Raw genomic sequence first — 21,576 nt, 5'->3', positions numbered from 1 at the left:
ACACACATCACAGCAATAACTCAGGTGACATTCATAAGTAGATATGCCTGAAATTATTTTCAGGGAAATTAGTTTATTTCTCTGTAGATCTACGCAATATCACTGTAAACAATTTCGTTGATGTGCAGATCCTAAAGTTGGTATTGTTTTCTCATTCAGTAACATAAAAATAGAATGACAAGGTTTTTCATCCTTACCTCCCTTGGCTATGGTTGAGAATTTTTCTTTTCACAGAACTTCAAATGTGAAAATAAATGAGCTACAATAGTGTTAACCAACCCATATTTCTCACCGTATACATTATTGGCACACTCTTAAACATTAATTGCTCAGATTTTCTGGGAAGAAACGTTCTGAATTTCAAATTTTCTATGCTAGTTATCTGAAATGTTTCCAACACAAAGAAACAATACATATTTGAGGCGATTAATATCTTAATTATCCTGATTTTATTTTTACACATTGTATGCACACATCAAAATATCACATGTAACCCATAAATATGTACAATTATGTACCAATTAAAAATGTTAAAAAAGAAACCTTGTTCTCATATGATTTTATGACATTTAATCTGAAATACTTGAGCATAATATTAAAAAAGAAAATTTTATATTATCTTATCTCAAACTTTGGCCATAATGAAAATATCTAATCATTTTTACTTTGAGTTAAAGAAAAAATAATATAAAAATTTTTAGGTTGGTAAGGTACATTTTAAATATAAGAAATTAAAGTAAAACTATGAACTAAATCTAATTGAGGTTGAGAAATACGTCATTTAAATCAAAGTGTTAAATAGCTAATGTTAAATATTTAATTCAGACTTAATTTAAAATGGGCTATAAATGCCTATTTAACATGATCTCTTTGAATATATGTTTAGTGAAAATTTAATAATATTTATGTTTTATTGTTTAATTTGGAGTTACTTCTAGAGATTTTAGGTATCCTAGACTTAGTAATTATGCACCTTAAAAGCCCAACTAATTTTTATTTTACACAAAGTCACACAGAAAGGCAAAAACTCTAAAACTTCAAAAACTCTAAAATCCAAGCTGATAATACAAATAACACCAGGAATCTGGGCGCAGTAGCTAATTCCAGCACTTTGGGAGGCCAAGGTGGTTGGATCACCTGAGATCAGGATTTCGAGAACAACCTGACCAACATGATAAAAACCTGTCTCTACTAAACATACAAAAATTAGCTGGGCGTGGTGGCACATCGCCCGAACCCGGGAGGTGGAAGTTGCAGTGAGCCAAGACCGCACCATTGCACTCCAGCCCGAGCAACAAGAGAGAAACTGTGTCTCAAAAAAAAAAAAAAAAGGTGGTAGTGGGTATTACATACATCACAGCAATAACTCAGGTGATGTTCATAAGTACGGATGCCTCAAATTATTTTCCTGGGCAACAAGAGGGAAACTTTTTGGAGGCTTTATGTTACAAAAGTCAAAGGTTGCAAAGTAAGATATATGGATTACCATTCCTTTTGTACAAATTATTTATCATATACATAATTTCACATGTGCATGTATACAAACATATACACACACATACTGCACTTTATATGTTTACGTATATATAATGTGTATGTCTACGTATATATAGCATGCACGCACATACACATACATGCCTAATCATGCACCTCCTGGACTCTAGAATCAAATTGCCATCTCTCAAGCACAATCACACTCACTTAACAGTTTAAAGAGTAGGGTATGCCATTCTTTAATAAGGCTGTTTTTAAATTTTGAATCATTTCCTCTAGATTTGCATGGCAAAATATATTTTTTATTATTTATATTTTTAAAATACTGAATGGCCTTATTAGCTGCAAGCTATAAATGCCACAAAACAGATTTGGAAATTGGAACGCACCCAACATAAATGGTTACCAACAGCGAATGGGAAGGCATAAGAAACAGGGCAGTAAAGCCACCACACAATATGAGGAAAATCATTAAACGATCTGGAAAAGCATCAAGATGGCTGGCCTCTTTGTAGTTCCAGCACAAAGACTGAGCCTTATTTCTAAATATTTTCCCTGGTGGGGAATAACAGCTTGAAAATAATCCCAGATGTATTCATTTGCGTAACTATTTGCTTCTTGCAGCATATAGGCATGGAAAACCTATTGAAGGTTTCAATTCTGGACTTGTATTTTTTAAATGTCAGGCTTTTGAAAAACAGCACCATTTTTCTTTAAAACCGTTCATTTACCTGGAATGTTGGCCAGCAGGCCTATAATATGGACTTGGTTTTGTTAAGATTGAAAAAATGCCCAATGGCAAGAGAGGAGTGGGCAATTTTAGTGGATAAAACTAAATTTGAACCCAAACTCAGCTGAGCAAATGTCCAAGCAGAGTATAAAACAGTGTTTTTACAATTCTCTAAGCCGGCCAAGGAATTCTAGATCCCATTAAAGAAACATAAATTTAGAGAAAGAAAGTAATCTAGAAAGTTTTCTTTAAAGATACTGAAAACAGCATATTTAAAATAAAGTTTAAGGCAGAAGTCAACTTTACACTCAGGCACTTTTTTCCTTAAAAGTATTCTCTCATTTGAGATGATTCTAGATAGTGAGATAAGAGCTCACAAAACTAAAATTCACTTTCATAAAACTATTTTAACACAAAGATAGATTAAATGGATTCACAGTTCTCTATCAATTGTTGATAAATTTATTTAAACTCAACATTTTGAAGTCCTAAACACATATAATTTTAAAATTAAAATTAAAATTAAAATTAAAACAATTTATCTTAAATTTATGTATAACATGGCTTCACTTTGCAAATGATCTGTTAAGTATTAGTTCTGTTTTCTACATTTGAGAATACATTATTTTCTTAAAGCAGGGTCTCTTGTAAGTGTGGCGAGTGTGTGTGTGTGTGAGAGAGAGTGTGTGTATAGACAGAAAGATTATTATCAGCGTCTTTTTTCTTTCACTTAGTTTTTTTTAATTTTAAAGGATACCAGGAATTTAAATAATTGAGTGAAATTAGCAAAATTTTTAGTAAGCATTCCAGTGCTAAAATAAATGTTGGTGGTTTTTGTTTTAAAATTACACTGTTATTTAGGATGTGAAGGTGTGTGTTTGAATCCATCATCCATTTTACAAATATTTAATGAACACTATGGTATGTCAGGCAGTCTAGCAACTAGGATTTTAACCGTGGTAATGTAAACACGGTGCATAGGTCCTCCAAAATGCTTCTACAGAAAAACAGCCAGAATCATATTCCTGATTATCTTAGGAAGACAATCTGAAACAAGAGATAAATGGAAGAGTACTTTTTCATTTATAGATCTCTAAATATTTTCTAAACATTACATCAATCCCCACATGATTTATGTAGATGATTTATCACCTGAGCGTGTGGAACTGCCATCCTCTGCTTTAGAAGAAAAAGATCTCTTTGACTCAAGTGATCTCTTGCTTTGAGACATACTATTAGCCATATGACAATGACACCAGAAGGAATGGATTGGATTAATTTCAAACAAAAATAAGGAACTCAATCTAAACTATGTAAAACTCACCTCATTCTGATTTATTGCTTTTTTTAGACCATAGAAGCTGCAAATAAAATTTATGAGGGAAGAACAATAAATTAGGATTGGATAAAGGCATAATTTTAGGCCTCAAGTTGCTTGTGCAGTTAGATTTTAACACATAAAATTGGGAGCATAATACTAACAAGTTAATAAAATCAGCTGAGTGCTGACATGTAAAAACATTTCTTTAAACAATTGGTTGGTTCAATCAGCCTTGTTGACAACTTGAAATTTTAAAAACCTACATTACTTACATTCAATGAAATTAAAAATGTAGAAAAGTTCATAAATGCATGCATTGGAAATTCATTGGTTTTGGAATATACTGGGTGAGGGAAGTTACCTTTAAAGTTAAAACTGTAAAATTACCACATAATAAAAGCCTGTGCTTTGAACACTAATTGCCCATGCATTACTTACGAAAAAGCTCTCTTCCTACTATTGTGAAGGTTTGAAGGATGAACTTTCTTTGGTTTTACTGAGCTGTGTTTTATGTATTTTTGGTTCTACTGCTCTTTTTAGTTTATTCTTGATTTTAATTTTACTAATATGTGTTAGTATCAATAAAGCATTAGGTCTATGAAGATTCCTACAGCGTTTTAATTGAGAGTAAATTGCCTACGATAAAAGGGGCCTCCTACTGGCCTAGAAAGCTGGCCCACCCTAGTGGCTGGGCACAATTGCTTGTTTGAAGAGTTAAACCGAGGCACGATAGCCCACTTTGTCAGCTGCCTAGAGGGAAGTTGTCAAGTCTGGGACCCTGCTGCTTTATTCCTATAACTGTGTTTTAGAAACACCTCACAAGTGGAATTGTGGTTGCCTCATCCAGAAAATGTGGAAAGGATTAATGTGGCATGTAAAACAAATCACTCCTGAGCTCAGCTGAGAAAGTGGGTATTAAAAGCACTCCAGTCAAAAGAGCTTTAGTGAGAGGGTCACGGTGATATACAGTCAGCATATGTTGGGCTGGTAATGCTGCAGGGTGTTTGGAAATGGTAATGGTCCATGAGTGTAAAGTCTTTCAAGACCTCTTAAAGACACATGTGTTTCTTGAGCATGTTCTCCAAACAACGACCTGTTATGGGTTAGATTCACTGAAGCTTTTAAACTTTATTGATTGGTTTGTGAGATTCCAGGTTCACTTACTGCTTAAAAAAAAAAAAAAAACTGTTGATAAACACAGGCAAGAATCCCACTTTAATCTTAACCTTATGAATCAATAAACAATGTGGGATGTTGCCTCCTCATCGATTACAGTACACACTATTTATTTTTATTATGGAAGTGTTTGCTAGTTTTCAGAGTTAATGGGAAATATATCCATGTTGTTCTTCTAAATCCAGGTGCTTTGTAGATTTATTTTGAGGGGGAGGAAAAGGGAGAGACTTGAAGATTTCTTGCTTTTTGAAATATGAACCATAGCCTTAATAAAAACTTGTGGGTTTCAAGTTGAGAGAGAACAAATAAACCTGCTAAGTGTAATTTCATAAACTGAAATGATTTTCCTTGGTATTTCCACTTTTGGAAAGAATTCATTCAGACCCCACATTATAATGCAAATATATAACTGTAGCCAAAGATGCATGAACTTGTAAAGAAAAGAAATATAATACAATAGTTTTGTACACACACACACACACACAAAAAGAAACTCTGTTGTCTCTTCTTTGTTTGGTTTACATTTGCACTTCTTTTATGAGACGCTTATGCTTTTTCCTACAAAGTTATACCTCATCAATTCATTCATTTTTCTAAATAACCTATACCAAGGGATCACACAGTCTTTGAAAGATGAAAGCACAGGCAAAGGTTGCAATAAATAAGCAGTGCTGCATCTAAGTAGTTGTCAGCACGTGTACACAAAACAAAGCTGGTAAAATATCAAGATAGGCTAGGAGGAAGTACTAGTTAACTAACCTAAAAATCTCATCAGTAAAACTAAACAAATAAAAATATGACGTGAAACCGAAAAAAGTCAGGGTGCTTTTGGGTTTGGGTTCAGTGCTTCCAAGTTTCGTCCCAACTTACAACCATGACTGCAAATATTTTTTCACTAACTTCGAGCATGACATTATTTGTTACCTTTGCTTTACTGCAGGCCTAGTAAAAGTCAAGATCAATAATTTCTCAGGAACAGCTCCACTCTACACTGAAATTACAACCAGCCTGAGGGACACAGCAGATATAAAATTTCTTGCCATCACTGTAAAACTCATAAAGCATCACTGTTGCCTTGTTTTTAAACCGAACTTCCTGTCTTAGTCTCATTCATGTCATTGCTCTCTGCCCCACACATTTGACACAGGGAAAGAAGATGGTAAGTGCTCATGGTATTGAATATGAAATGGGTATGTATAGAAAGGAGATAAAAATGTTACAATAAAATCACAAGATGGTAAGGACAAGTGAAGCTGCCATTATCATACCTTCCGACTTAGCTTCTATTTCCAGCTACTCTTCCAGAACTCCTATGCCAAGAAAGTATTTCTGCATTATATGTAAATGGGTGCAACTTTTATGCTGTCTATTAGAAGTCATCACTTTCAAACATAAAATGATTCAAAATTGTCTATTCTAGGTTTAGAATTTTTCAAATGATTTCCTGATTATGTTAAATATCCAGAAGGTAAAAGTACAATGTTTTGTCTGCCCTGTATTATTGACAAAGGTATTTTTTTTTTGTCAGTAACACTGTAATGATGACAGGAAATGGATGATCCCGAAAACAATCTTGATTTTGTTAAGTATGTGTGAGTGTGTAAAATTTTTGCCATTTTAAATTAAAAATGATTCTGAGCCTGAATGATGGATTCTGCAGCATCTAATAGTAACCAGGTTTGGATGCTGGTAACAAGGAAATCACTGAAAGCTTGTTCCCTGTGCTCAGTGGTACCAACTTTGAGTGCTTCCTCAAACACTAATTGGGGACCTGGATTATGTTGAATTTTGCAGGTTTCCACATCTTCCAGACAAACTGCACATGAGGGCAGACTAACCCACGCCAAGATGTGCTGCACACCTGTACAACAGATGACCAATTTTAATGTGCAAAGAAAAACCTCCACAAAATAATATGATGTTACTTCACGTGGTGTACATACAACTCAGACAGCTAAGGGGCTGAATCATGCCATTTAGCTGTAAGTTTTCATTGCTAAAGACATTTTATAGGGCTTAAATTTTATATAGTCCGGTATCAAGTAGTACCCCTAATTGCATGACTTCAAAGTAGACATATGAGCCCTACTTTCATATTATTTTAGTGGCAAGCAATCACTGCCCTTCCGATTGTTCCTATGAGAGCCTATATTAATATTATTATTGGGAATTTTATTTAAGTTCAATTTTAGTGAAAACTGTGCCTCCTTCTTTGAATGAGAATTTGAACACTGAGATTAAATTGATAGAGAAAATCAAGCCTGAATCATTTTATAGCCAAGAGGTACATTGTGAATCCCATAAAGCATTGTTTCAGGAACCTGGTTAGTGTTCTGTACACCTGCTTAATGTTTTTTTCATCATCACAAATGTCAAAGTGCTCAGTAAGTCACCGGGGTTTGAATGACAGCCATGCGCTAAGCAAGCAGTTATGTTTTTTCACTACCAAATTGGACCATAAATGATGAAAAAGAGGTCAAAAAGGAAGTATGGAACCATACAAATTTGAAAGGGGAAACTGCTAATAGCCATAAACCCTGTACAATCAAAGGCTTGGCAAGTCATTGCAAATTACCTGCTCTGTGAATTACTGATCGCACTGTGTTATGATATAGAACTTTCTAACTCCTTTCATCTGTAGTAACAGTGCTTCTAATAGCTCACAGATCAAAAGCAAAATTCTGCTAGTGGAATTCTGATACGAACATGCCAAGGTTGCATAGGCATAATGAATGTGAACAAAATGTTAATATACAACCAATGTTGCTTTTGATCAACTGATTAATATAGTGTATGTGTTTTACAGATCAAACTTACCAATATAATTGTTATAGAAAGGGAAGATTGGTAAGGCATGCATGACTAATTTAAAAGGAAGAGTGAATCTTACATGATACTTTCATTAGGGATTAACGTAGGTTGGTATGCTTTAAGCAAGATCTTGGCGATCTTTCAGATGCAAGATGCCAAATTCCTAAATCCTCTACTTCTAACTCAAGACTAAGACATGTGGGAATCAGGCATACTCAAAAATACCCATCCAAATATTTTTCCTATTAAGGAAAATATCTGTATCAATAAGTTTCTTTTTTAAATGTTACATGCCCATGAGGGGTGAGGTTTAATCAGATTGCTTTCCTCCTTCCCCTTTGCTGTAAATTATGGGAACTGATTAAATGGATATTTTTAAGTGGAGAAGAAAAGAAAAGAAAAGAAATATTGGGCCATGAGATATTTTATAGCAAAGATTTGGCTGAAGTGTTACCAAGCTAGATTTGCCCTAACACAAAAATAGCTCCAGTGCCTGGGAGGTAGAGAAGGGGAAGAATTAGATGAGGTAGACAGTTGCCAAAGAGAGATTTTCAGTTATCTTGGTACTTTTACTTGATAACAACTCACATGCTTAAAATGGAAAATCATTTTCTCATTGGTTTTTAGATATATATTAGAACCATTATTTGTTTTTTGTAAGAATTATTGATCAATTAGTGCTACCCATTGCTGTAATGCTGCAAATATAATACCGAAATAAGAGATAGCATTCCTGTCTTTATGGGAAAATGCACATAAATGCACACATGTATATAAACAAATAGAGAATACTGTAGTGCTATAAAGAATAGAAATAGGAGGCTGAGAGGGTTTTTGCATAGGGGTGCTATTGCGAGTAGGATGATCAGGTGACATTTGAGCTGGCATATGGTCAATATGAAAAAGCTAGCCTTGTATAGATCAAGGCAGATGGAAAAGATCTGATAGATGATAATAATAGCCAGTGCAAAGATCCTAAGTCTGTACAGAACTAAGAGTGGTTGAGAAAGAGCAAGAAGCACAATGTGGCTGAACCATAGTGAGCAGGGACAAGAACAGAAGATGATCAGGACTGAAGATGTAAGACTGTGTATCACATTAAGGAGAAGAACAGCATGTTATAACTGGCTATTCTGTGAAAAAATAGGTGATACATCGAAAAGAACAGAAGCAAGAAGATAGGCTAGGTCAACATTGCAGTTGTCCAACATGGTAGTGGTTTGGACTAGGGTGATGGCAGAAATGAAAGTAATCTGTCTACATGCATCAAGTTCCCAAAGAAATTCTGAAAGACTCTCTTAATCCTCCAGTCCTTGTTTATACAGTGGCCCAACCTTCTTCTTGAAGTGTTCCAGTAAATGAAACTCTAGCCTCAACTCTCCGATCAGAAAATTTGTTTCTTTTAACATTACACTCTTTATATTGATGAAATATAGTTAAAAAACTATTTAAATGAGGTAAGTACAGAACTAGTAAGAAACATGAATTCTACATGAGAAGTTTATTTTTAAAGTTGTTTCAAATATTTTTCGCACCTGTGGGGTTATATAGCCATTGTTCAATAAATTGCAGTTGATGAAATCTGAGCAGCTAAGATAAAATTTTATTATTATCAGAAATAAAGGTCGGGGGGGAGATTACCCGGGCAATGGGTATGACATTGGGGAGAGTTTTAGAAAGAACTGTAAATTCTCTTGTACATATTCTTGCTTATTATGATTTTCACAAATAGCATGCATTCCTGGACTGTGTAGTTTGTATAAACTAAGAAAGTTTCTCTATATTAAAGTTCTTTTAAGTATTTGAAAAGAGACTCTGGAGACTCTCTGAAATAAATGCCAGACTGAAAAGAGAAGACATAAGCATATGGCAGAAGAGCAGACAAGAGAAATGAGAGGTGGGCAAAGGAGTGACTGTCTATCAAACAGAAATGCTAAAGTCTAGTATCCCAGCATTCCTAGGGTCAGAGTTCTGGGAGGAGCAGTTGATAGATAATAGTAGATACTTATTCCTATATCTTACTTATAATTGGTTTTGGTACTTACTGGCTCATTTGTTATTTTATAATTTCTCATGGGAGAAAGAAGCTTTAATTCATTAGTAAATGAAGTGAGATGAGCAATGTTGGTCGGTAAGTTATCAGTAGCTGATACTATAGACGTAAGGCAAGTAACAAACATGCCTTGCTTCAGGGCTTCCCCATGCTTTTCTAGTCAGAGCATACAGAGAAAATGACAATATCTGCATGGCTCACTAGAATCCAGAGGGATTTAAGAGTGTCTATAAAACTCCCTTTGGAAAAAAAGCATTACATTCTCTTAACATTATATAGTTATAATAATATGAAGCATTAGGGAAAATATTTAATGTTGAATTTGTAAATGAATTCTTTCCAAATTTCCAGTGAAACACTTTGGTTAAATTTTATACTAGCTTTTAAGCTTGAAGAACTCATTCTTGTCTTTCACTGATAAATGTATTATTGGCATTTCTAAAGGCAAAACATTTTTTAATCCAATTGAGCTTTTTTATATATAATATTTCAAACTAGGACTCAGAATGAGTATGCATTATTAAAGCAGTCAACATACAAGAATCTTGCTATGGTTTGAATGTGTCCTCAAAGTTCATATGTTGGAAACTTAATCCCTAATGCAATAGTGTTGAGAGGTGGGAACTTTGAGAGATGAATAGGTCGTAAGGGCAGAAGGATTAATGTCATTATTGAGGGGATGCATTAGTTATTTGAAGATCGGGTTTGTTATGAAAACAAATTCTGCCTCTCTTGCTCTCTCTCGCCCATGTGATGCCTTTCACAGTGTTATGATGCAGCAAGAAGGCTCTCACCAGATTCATCACCTCAACCTTGGACTTCCCAGCCTCCAGAATCATGAGCCAAATAAATTTATTTTCTTTATAAATTACTCAGCCCTGCTATTCTGTTATTGTAGCACAAAATGGACTAAGATGAAGTTTAAACACTATTAGAAGAATATACATATCAAAAATAGATATAAGTATCCATATATGTGAAGACAGAGATTGAGGCTGCTAGTGACAGCTAGGTCTACTAAGAGTTCTTGTAAAAATATCTTCCCCCTAAAGGCTGTGTGCCATGATTTTTGGGTGTTGGAGACCTGATCTGCTTTTCTAGTACAACTAGCACAATCTAAACCTAAGTCCTGAATAGATGACCATGTGTAGAACACTTCCTTATCCAGGAAGAAAGACTATTCAGATTGTCTGATGGCTGCAGGCATTATTGGGCCTTCTCTCATATTTGGGTGCTTTCAGGCCATCTATACATGGATCATCTGAATATTGCTCATAACTAGAAGTTACTGAACCAGAATGTCAGCCACCCTAGGCCCTTCCTGGACTCCTGGGGGCTGCAAATCTGCAACTCATTGCTGAGGTTACTTGTTGGAAAGTTCTGCTTTACAGGACACTTATGGAACCAGGGCATATGCCTTCTTCAGAATGTGTAATTTATATGCACAAAAAATTTGGTCACAGGTTTATAAATCTAACTTTTAATAAATATTAGAGCAGATTTCTATTTTAGCAACTAATTGCTCTTAAAGGAAGACTTGGAGAGTTAGATAGACCAAAGGGGGTAAGTAGAGCATTCTGTTTCCTATGTGCATAGTATAAAGGAATGCATCCAAGCCCTGAATGTTGAGTGTGAGTTTTAAAGATTTGTCTAATACAAGAATAAAAATTGGGGCAAGAGAGGACTCCATTCTTACTAATTAGGTAAAAAGAGAAATTACTACACTGTATTCTAAGGCAATACTGTCTGACAGCAATATAATATTAGCCACATATATAATTTAAAATTAAAAAAATTTTAGTAGCCACATTTTAAAAACTGAAAAAAGGTGAAATTAAATTTAATAATATACTTTATTTTTAACCCAATATATCTAAAATGTTAACATTTCAAAACATAGTCAATATTTTTTAAAATTATTAAAGAAATATTTTATATCCATTCTTTCCTACAGAGTCTTCAGAAGCCCAATCATCTATAGCACATCTCAAATCAAACTAGCCACCCTTCAATTTTTTTTATTTCAATAGTTTTTGGGGTACAGGTGGCTTTTTGTTACATGGATAAGTTGTTTAGTAGTGATTTCTAAGATTTTACTGCACCTGTCACTCAAGCAGCGTACACACTACTCAATATGTAGCCTTTTATCCCTCACCTTCCTCCTAACCCTCCTCCACGGGTCCCCAAAGTCTATTATATCACTCATGCCTTTGTATCTCGAACATAATATTTGGTTTTCCATTCCTGAATTACTTTACTTAGAATAATGGCCTCCAGCTCCATCCAAGTTGCTGGAAAATATATTGTTTCTTTTCATGGCTGAGTAGTAGTCTATGGTGTATATATATATATATCATATTTTCTTTATCCACTTGTTGGTTAATGGGCACTTAGGTTGGTTCCATATCTTTGGGATTGTGAATTGTGCTGCTATAAACGTGTGTGTGTGTGTCTTTTTCAAATAACGACTTCTTTTCCTTTGAGTAGATACCAAGTAATGGGACTGCTGGATCAAATGATAGTTCTACTTTTAATTCTTTTTTTGTTTTGTTTGACATGGAGTCTCGCTCTGTTGCCCAGGCTGGAGTGCAGTGGCACTATCTTGGCTCACTGCAAACTTCACCTCCTCGGTTCAAGCAATTCTCTGCATTAGCCTCCTGAGTACCTGGGACTACAGGCGCCCACCACCATGCCCGGCTAATTTTTGTATTTTTAGTAGAGCTGGGTTTCGCCATATTGGCCAGGCTGGTCTTGAACTCCTGACCTTGTCATCCACCCGCCTCAGCCTCCCAAAGTGCTGGGATTACAGGCATGAGCCACCATGCCGCCCAGCCTACTTTTAATTCTTTAAGGACTCTCCATGCTGTTTTCCATAGAGATTGCACTTGTTTACATTCCCACCAGCAGTGTAAAAGCGTTCCTTCTTCACCACATCCACGCCAACCTCTATTGCTTTTTTACTTTTTAATTATGGTCATTCTCATAGGAGTAAGGTGGTATCTCCTTGTGGGTTTAATTTGCATTTCCCTGATGATTAGTGATGTTGGGCATATTTTTTCACATTTGTTGCCTGCTTGTCTATCTTCTTTTGAGAAATGTCTATTCATGTCCTTTGCCCACTTTTTGATGGGACTCTGTTTTTTTATTGCTGATTGTTTGAATTCCTTGTAAATTCTAGATACTAGTCCTTTCTTGGTTGCATAGTTTGTGAATGTTTTCTCCTACTCTGTGGCATGTCTGTCTACCCTGCTCTTTCTTTTGATGTGCAGAAGCTTTTTAGATTACTGAGATTTCTTTATTTTTGTTTTTGTTGTATTTTCTTTGGGGTCTTAGTCATGAATTCTTTGCCTAAGCCAATGTCCAGAAGAGTTTTCCCAATGTTATCCTCCAGAATTTTTATGGTTTTGGGCCTTAAATTTAAGTCTTTGGTCTATCTTGTTTTGATTTTTATATAATATGAGAGAGAGGAATGAAGTTTCATTCTTCTACATGTGGCTTGCCAGTTTCCCAGCACCATTTATTGAATAGGGTGTCCTTTTCCCAATTTATATTTTTGTATGCTTTGTTGAAAATCAGTTGGCTGTAAGTATTTGGCTTTATTTCTGTGTTCTCTATTCTGTCCCACTGGTCTACATGCCTATTTTTATACCAGGTACCATGCTGTTTTGGGAACTACAGCCTTGTAGCATAATTTAAAATCAGGTAATATGATGCCTCCAGGTTTGTTCTTTTTTCTTAGAGTTGCCTTGGCTATTCGGGCTCTTTTTTTGTTTCATATGAATTTCAGGATTTTTTTTCTAGTTCTGTGAAGAATGATGATGGTATTTTTGATGAGAATTACATTGAAACTACAGATTGCTTTGGGCTGTATGGTCATTTTCACAATATTGATTCTTCCCATCCATGACCATGGGATGTGTTTCCATTTGTTTGTGTCATCTGTGATTTCTTTTAGCACCCTTCAATTTTCAGTAGCCACTTGTGGCTAGTGGCCACTGTATTAGACAGCACAGCTCTCAGGAATAACACAGGCAAAAGTCCACCTCAACTACTGGCTTCCTGTTGAAGACAGTCATCTTGACCAAGTTGCTGCAATAGGGGTATAAGCTAGAAGTTCCCTGATACACTCATGCCTAGCAGGCCAGAGGGAGATGGGAAATAAGTGGAAGCGAGGAGAAAAGCTAAATGACTGGTTTCCCATGAGGAATGTTGAATTTTTTCTTCATTAGGCTATATAGCTGGCTAATCTTTATAATATTTCACGGGCTGGCCTCTTTCTGGGTAATACAGAAATACTCCAAATTCTTTCTGTCCTACCTCGTGGAAATGAAAAAATAAATTCAGACAGCACAGTGTCATTGCCTGCATTAGGTAATGGTAGAAAATTTACATTGATGGAGAAGCAGGCATATTAATTGAAATGATAAAGGAAGAAAAATTATTTCTCAATTTTGGTCAAAATACCCAAAGTGTTTTTCTTTGAAACAGGAATAGCTGATGTCTCCAGATAATCAATTTGCATGTTTAAAAATAGTATTGCAACCATTTTATCATGGTGTAACTTATCCAATATTGAATTTCAACTTCAAACCCTCTGATCTTTTGTACTTAAGCTTTGTCTGCCACATGTGCACATTGCTAAACTTCCTTTTTCATATTTTGAATTTTATTTATATGTTTCTCTTTACATGGGCCCAATGCATACACAGAGCATCAAAAAAAGTAATATATAAAAACCAAAAGCGTATGTTTTTGTATTTATACATGTAGTGCACTATTTTTGAGTGGCAATATTTTTTTTTTAGTATTTTTCCACAATGTGTATTTTCCTCTGAAAAATAAAATTTGTAAAGAATTGCCAAATCTGTCTTGGAACTTCCACTTTAAATTTAAAACAGATCCCAAAATGTCTACTGGGATATATCTCTAGTATGACAAAGAATGTGCACCTGTGATTACCTAAACCAGCCAAAGAATGGCACCATTGCTTCACATAAATGTAGTCACAGATATTTTTTATTTGGTTATAGAATTGTATCATAAATCCCATGGCTCAGTGTAGAATTCTATCTGTCCTACAGGTCCACTTTTTGCCTTTAGATAACATTTTACAGCAAAGGCTTAATGTATTGCTTCTGTCACCCTTTGACCACTAGAGGAACTTAGAACAGCACAATGGGTGAATAATAAGGAGACAAAGGGAAATCTCTGCCCTTCTGGCTCAGTCCATGCATATGGTCATAATTTTCCAACTTTATGATAATAAGGGGAATGCATTTATCACTCCTCTGCTCCTTCTCAAGTTGATCCTCTACTGTTAAGTTCAGCAGTTGGCCATTGATATTATAGAATTGTTAAATAATGTGCAGGGTAATGAATGAGAAGGCCAGTTGAGTTTTACAAGGAAATAATGAAAGAGGGGCAGATTTGAAGGACAGTTTCAGAGAAGCATTAACCAAATCAGATGGTCATCTTAAGATTTCCAAGAGTTAAAATAAAACTCAAAAATAGGCTGACAGATCCCAGACTAATTTGTCCTGTCATGCTCTGCTCCAGGTAGGACAGCTCCACATCAGCCCTGGAGTAATTGCAATTAAAATCATATTTTTTTTCTTGTCAATTGTAGACCATACCTAATAGCCCTTAACCTGCTTTATCTACAACCACTAGTACAATTTGGGTGGTTTTATATGATTGAGTTTTTCAGGCAACTAATTAAATAACAGTGATTTCACTTGAATTCAATATTGCTCAGTTTTCAAAATCAGGCAAGAAAAAACAAGCAATCTAATTTTTTAAATTGGGCAAAAATATTGAACAGTTTACAACTGTTTAGTTAAAAGCTATTCAAATGGTTAATTTGCACATGAAAAATTATTCAGTGTCATTAATCATCAGGGAAATTAAAATTAAAACCAAAAATAAGACACCACTAGGTATACTCCAGAAAAACTAAACTTTAAAAGACAGAAAATATCAAATGTTGACAAGCTTATAGAGTCATCAGAATGTTCATACATTGTTGATGAGAATGTAAAATGATGCAAACCCTTTGGGTAAAAGTCTGGCAGTTTCTTTATGAAACTAGGCAAATGCCTACCACCGATCCATCAATTCTGCTCTTAGATATTTACCTAAGAGAAGTGAAAACATGTGTAAATTAAAAAGCTTTGTGCAAAAATAACCATAGCAACTTTATTGGTAAAACCCTAAGCTGAAAACTAGCTGAAGTTTTCATCAGCAGAAGAATGGATAAACAAACTGGGATATGTTCATACAATGGAATATTACTCAGAAAAAAAAAGGAACAAATCACAAAAACAACTTGGATATAGCTCAAAAACATTATGCTGAGTAGAAGAAGTCTTACACAAATGAGTTGGAGATTATCTGCTTCCTTTGAATGACCATGAAGTCTAAAATGGGTAAAACTAATGTATGACCTAAAAACTGAAACTGAGTGTCTCGGTTTTGGTGAGCAGAGGGCTAGGAGGTGAGGATTAAGTTGTAAATTTGGAGTAGTAACATTCTGCACCTTGAAAGTAGTTTTAGTTATACAAGTATATATATATACACTTATGTACTTACATACTTATATATGTACTTATGTACTTAAGTACGTACTTATATAGTATATATACCCATATATATGTATGTAAGTATATAAGTACGTATACGTATACGTATATGTATATATACATACATGTATATATACATATATAGGTATTATATACTTATATACATACCTATACATATATATACTTGTATATATATACATATATTCACCAAAAAACCATCATATGATACACAAGATTTGTGCATTTTGCCTTATATAAAATTTACCTAAACAAAAAAAGTCAATAAATATTAAACTCTAGTTGATGACCTGCATACTAAGTGTTTAGGGGTAATGAGTACCGATATCTGCAGTTAACTTGAATTGCATTTGAAACATAAGATCAATTGATTGAATTGTGTCATAAATCCCATGGCTCAGTGTAGAATTCTATCTGTCCTACATGTCCACTTCATGAGAGATAGATTGATGAATGGATAAGTGAAGTGTAAAGCCAGCAAAATTATAGATGCTGGGAGCTGAGTATATGAATGTTCGCTTTGTAAGCCTTTCCAATTTTCTGTATGTTTGGAAATTGCCATGATAAAATAGTAGGAAACAGATCATGCAGATGAACTTTGTTAGGATTGCTCCTGAAAACTAAAAGTTGAAATGAAAACAGCAAGAGAAATATTGAATATAGCTGTCTAACTTAAATAGAAGTCTTTCATGTTCTGCTTGCTATTCTGTTTAAATCAACATTGTGTGATTGAACAAGGGAATTTTGTATTTAACATACAAAGGAATGATTTTCTTACCTAAAAGGACACCATTCTCAAAATGAAGGGCATAGAAACCAATGTAGAAGTGTGTTGGCCAGGGAATGATCAAGCCTGGTATATGGCTGCCTGCTCACAGACTTACATCATGCCGATGAGCAAATGGCATAAGCTCTTCCTCAATACATAAGGGGCAAAAGTCATGGTGTTTTAAGCTCGAGGCCTTGAAGTCAGGAGCATCTAAGTTTGAATTGGACTCACTCCCTCATTAGCTTTGTTTCCCTGTAAATATTATTGAAACTTTCTGAGTCTTGGTTGCATCATTTACCAAATGAGCAAATTATTGGCATGTACCCTTAAGAGTCCTTCTGAGGAATAACAAAGTAATGTGGGTATTAACAACTACTATCACACAAACACACACACACACCTACACACACACACGTACAAAACTGAAGAAGAAAACAGAAAAGAAGAAAATAAATTTGACGGAATTTAAAGAAAAGTAAATTTGAGCCAGAGTTGTAATTATAAAATAAGGAGCTGGAAAGAAAGTATCAAACTACAGAACTTCTAATAAATTGCAATTACTTTGTTGCATTTTTTCCCTTTTATGCACTACATGGGTTGCAAGTCCCTCCCTTGCCATACCCTGCCCCACTACCCACCCTGTAGAGGTAACAGCAGTGATTATGCTTAAACACAAGTTTGAATGAAAAGCCACATTATGGAATTTTTTTTCACTTTCCCTGTAAATCTTCTCTCAACCTTGTCATAAGTAAATGGAGTTAGAGTCAAGGAAACTGTGCTAAATCCCTCTCTTACTACTTGGACTTTTCCCAAATCATTCATCATGGATACAAGCAGATGGGAGCTTCTTTCTGGCATATATCTTCCCCTCCCCACAACCCCCCAAGAGGGAGTCTTGGTCTGTCACCCAGGCTGGAGTGCAGTGGTGTGATCTCAGCTCACTGCAACCCCCGCCTCCCAAGTTCAAGCAATTCTCCTGCCTCAGCCTCCTGAGCAGCTGGGATTACAGGCACATGCCACCACACCCAGCTAATTTTTGTATTTTTAGTAGAGATGGGGTTTCACCATGTTGGCCAGGCTGGTCTTGAACTCCTGATCTCCTTATTCCCCTGCTTTGGCCTCCCAAAGTGCTGGGTTTACAGGCATGAGCCACTGCGCCTGGCCTCTGGCATATATCTTAGATCTGGCTGGGCTAAGGATAAGAGACAAAGGAGATTATGCTCAAATATTCAGGGTATTTTTTTGCCAATCTACTGCTTTAAAAAAAAATACATGCACAGCATACTTAAGTCAATAAATCCTCTCTTTGCTTACATTGGCAGTGCTGAAAATTGTTCAGGTAGCTCGGAAATCATTTCTAGAACTTTCAGCAGAACAATGCTCTGTCAAGTGAAGATGGGAATGTCTTTCTCTTAATTCTAAGGTCAATGACCTCCAAGAATTCCTAGTGGTTTTCACTGGACTAGAATTCACAGACTCTTTCAATTTGAGTGCTACCTATTTCAATTATGCCATTATTCCTGGGCAAGGAGGATGATCATGTGCAGGGGCACTGGACCAGGGCAGGAATAAAAATATCCTGATCCCAGGGAAATTATGGATGCTGTATATGTTATGGTCCCAGGGAAATACATGTATGGTAAGAGCCACAAAACCCACAAGAGATTGCTCTAACAATGGATCTTAACTCTGCCTGAAATTCTGTGTTCTATTTTAAATCTTTGGAATAAAATTTTCTGCCATATACTTCTCAATGAGAGGGAAAGTTAAAGGGAAAAAACAAATGAAGAGTAAAGCTGAAGCAAAACAACTTTCACAGTATGAGTGGTTCTTAAAGTTATTTTCCCTTACTCAGAGAAACACCTTTCTAAAACTTTTTAAATGCTTTATTTGGGGGAATAAAATTATTTATGGTGCTTGGGAGTAGAAGGTCACCATGCCTTATCTTTGTTGGGCTCCTATGCTTGAAAGATTTTGCCTAATTGTGGTTGGGCAAGAAAACTTCAAGTGAAAAGTGCATTTTATATTTTATCTAATTAAATACGATCAAAGGTGCCCTCAGAGCATTTGAATGAGCATTTTCCTAGTTACATGGCACAGTCTATATAAGAATATAGCCACTGGCTCAATGTCCTTGTTATTGATTAAACAGTTCCTTCTGCTATGGACGACCACAATTTTCCATTCTTTGAAACCTCATGTTTTACTACACAGATGAAACACATCTGTTTCTGATATACAGCCACTTTCCATTCTTAACTGTGAAAAACTCATGAAATGTAAAAAAAATCTGCATTTCCCATTCTAGAGTTAAATATAATTTGGAACTTCGCATTATCAATTAGAATAAAAAAATAGGGGACACTTACTCCACGCAAGGCAGCCTCCATGGAGTCCAAAAAATCTGAAAATGTTTATCGAACAGACACTTTGGGTCAGGCCCTCTTGCAGGCTATAAAAGGTGAGCTATGAAAACAAACAAAAAGAGTAACAAGCAGGGAGGGAAGACAGAGTGCTGGAGGTAGGTTGGCTTTTAAATAGGACGATCAGGAACATGCTATTTGGGAAAATAAAATGATAGTAGGGAAATTCTAAGAAAGATTGAAGGAAATAAGGGTGTGAGCAATGTAGGTCTTTTGGAGGAGACTGCCCCCCACCGAGGGAGCCCTCAAGGCCTTCAGGTAGGAAGTCCTGGACACTTTCGAAAATACAGAAGGCTAGTGATGCTGTATGTGAATGTCTGGCGTGTGAAGTGGTAAGAGACAAGTTTGTAGAGGTAACAGGGCAAATTATACATGGCCCGTAAGCCATTAGAAAAACTTTGTTTTTTTACCGTGGTGAGATGGGAGCTTTTGGAGAGGCTGAATAAGGGGAGACAGTATCTAATTTCTGTTTTATTAATAACATAATAATGCCGAAAACAGTATGGTTGCTTTGTTGCATATATACAGTAGAGTGTGAGTATACAAACAGAGAAACCACTTAGTAAGCCATTGAGTATACCCCAGGTAAGAGATTATTATGACTGCTGGAACCAGGTGATGATGTGAAATGGAGAAAAGTGGTCTGCTTCTGGGTATACTTTGAAGGTAGAACCAGCAGAACTTGTTGAAAGATTGGATGTACCATATGAGAGAAAAACGAATCAATGGTGATTCTAAGACACTGGTTGCCATTTACTAAAGGTAAATAAAAAGGTACCTCCATTGACTAAGAAAGTAAAATAAATTTTGTAGTGGGGGTGGGGGATTGGAATTGGGATTTCCATTTTGACATATTTCAACTGAGGTGCCAAGTAAAGATACAAGCAAAGATGATGTGGCATGCAGGTAGACATACCCATCTGGAGTTCAGGGGTGAGGTTCAGGATAGAGATACATATTTGGTAGTTATCAGTATATAGACAGTATCTGAAGTCATAAAATTCATTGAGATCACTTAGGGAGGGAGTGGATATTGATCAAGTCCAAAAACCAAGCCTTACCACATAGTTAAGAGTCCAGATTAAGGAGCCAAAACCAAAGGGGGAAAAAAAAGATAAAAAACAGAGGCAGGGGAATAGAGATGAGAGACCAAGAAGAAATTGCCATGTGGGGGCCTAGGGGAGGTAGATGGAGGGTCGAAGTTAGGAAAGTATCATGTCCTGGGTGCCAAGAGAAAACAGTTAAATAAAATGAGGATTATACTTTGTAATTATGTAGAAACAAGTAAAGAAAATAAGATGATATAAAAAAATATTTAAAATGTAGTCTAGTAAGCGGTAAGTGCAACAAAAAACCCTTAGTAGAAGTGCTTCAGTTGTACAAGGGAGGAACTTCGTGCCACTCAGTTCAGGAGAGGGCTGCTTGAAGTAGATAGTATTTAAGCCCAATGTTGAGAGATGGATGGAAAAGTGAAAGGTAGAAGGAAAGGAAAGAAGGGCAGTTAATTAAGAGGTGACATTTTACAAGAATAGAGCAGTGAAAACACAAGATATATTTGGGGAACAGTGAGGAGTACGAGTTAGCCTGAATATACAGGAGTTAGAGCCTAAGCCTACTTTCTGCACACCTCTAAGGCAGGAGTCCTGGGGCCAAAAGATGTTCAGACTTTGTTACTGTTGCAGTATTTTCTGAAACCAAATCTTTAGCAGCAATGGGTATAAGAATTAACACAATATTGAAATGCTTTTTTCAATCCTTTTTCCCCTAATTTAACACTTACCTACCAAAGCTTGTATTTTCATCTGCAAGTATAGTAAGAACTATACAGAACATCTATATCTATCTATTAGCATCTTTTGAGTTCTTGTTCTGTGTAAATTATGGTAGGAACAAAAAAGGACTTACATAAATATGCAAAAACATTCACTGTGGTGCAAGTCCCTATTGTGTTCCAATTCTGGAGGTGGGGGGAGGAGGCAGAGACAGGGGAAATATTAATAAGATAAGGCTCACTCTTTGGACAGCTGTACAAATGTATTAGTTAGGACAGTCTGCCTTAACAATTAGAAAATAGAAACTCCATGCTAAAGATTTGGAATTTGGAACAGCATAATCTTACCTATGCTCCAGCCCCATGGAGACAGGGAAAGCTGTCTTGCCTATAAACATACACACAAAATTCCTTAGGAATAACAGTTATCAT

At 35.7% G+C, this 21,576-nt stretch overlaps 1 protein-coding gene across 23 annotated transcripts in view; it reads right to left on the bottom strand.

Moving 5' to 3' along the window:
• LOC129060378 (protein PPP5D1-like) overlaps nucleotides 1-21,576 on the bottom strand; it is a 272,742-nt gene that overhangs the window by 224,966 nt on the left and 26,200 nt on the right. Inside the window, exons 3-4 of one of the 23 annotated variants that reach the window (XR_010140870.1) lie at nucleotides 19,320-19,416; nucleotides 17,527-18,142 (exon numbers count right to left, since the gene is read on the bottom strand). The exons of the other annotated variants lie outside the window; for them this stretch is intronic. The gene's annotated coding sequence lies outside the window, so the exon portion shown is untranslated. Of the gene's footprint in view, nucleotides 1-17,526; nucleotides 18,143-19,319; nucleotides 19,417-21,576 lie in introns of those variants that run through there. 23 annotated transcript variants of the gene reach the window in all.

The sequence above is a fragment of the Pongo abelii genome, chromosome 6 (genome assembly GCF_028885655.2).
Source record: "Pongo abelii isolate AG06213 chromosome 6, NHGRI_mPonAbe1-v2.0_pri, whole genome shotgun sequence".
In the NCBI taxonomy this organism is placed as follows: Eukaryota; Metazoa; Chordata; class Mammalia; order Primates; family Hominidae; genus Pongo; species Pongo abelii.
Note: the sequence above shows the minus strand (reverse complement) of the source record. Positions and strands in the feature narration are given on the sequence as shown.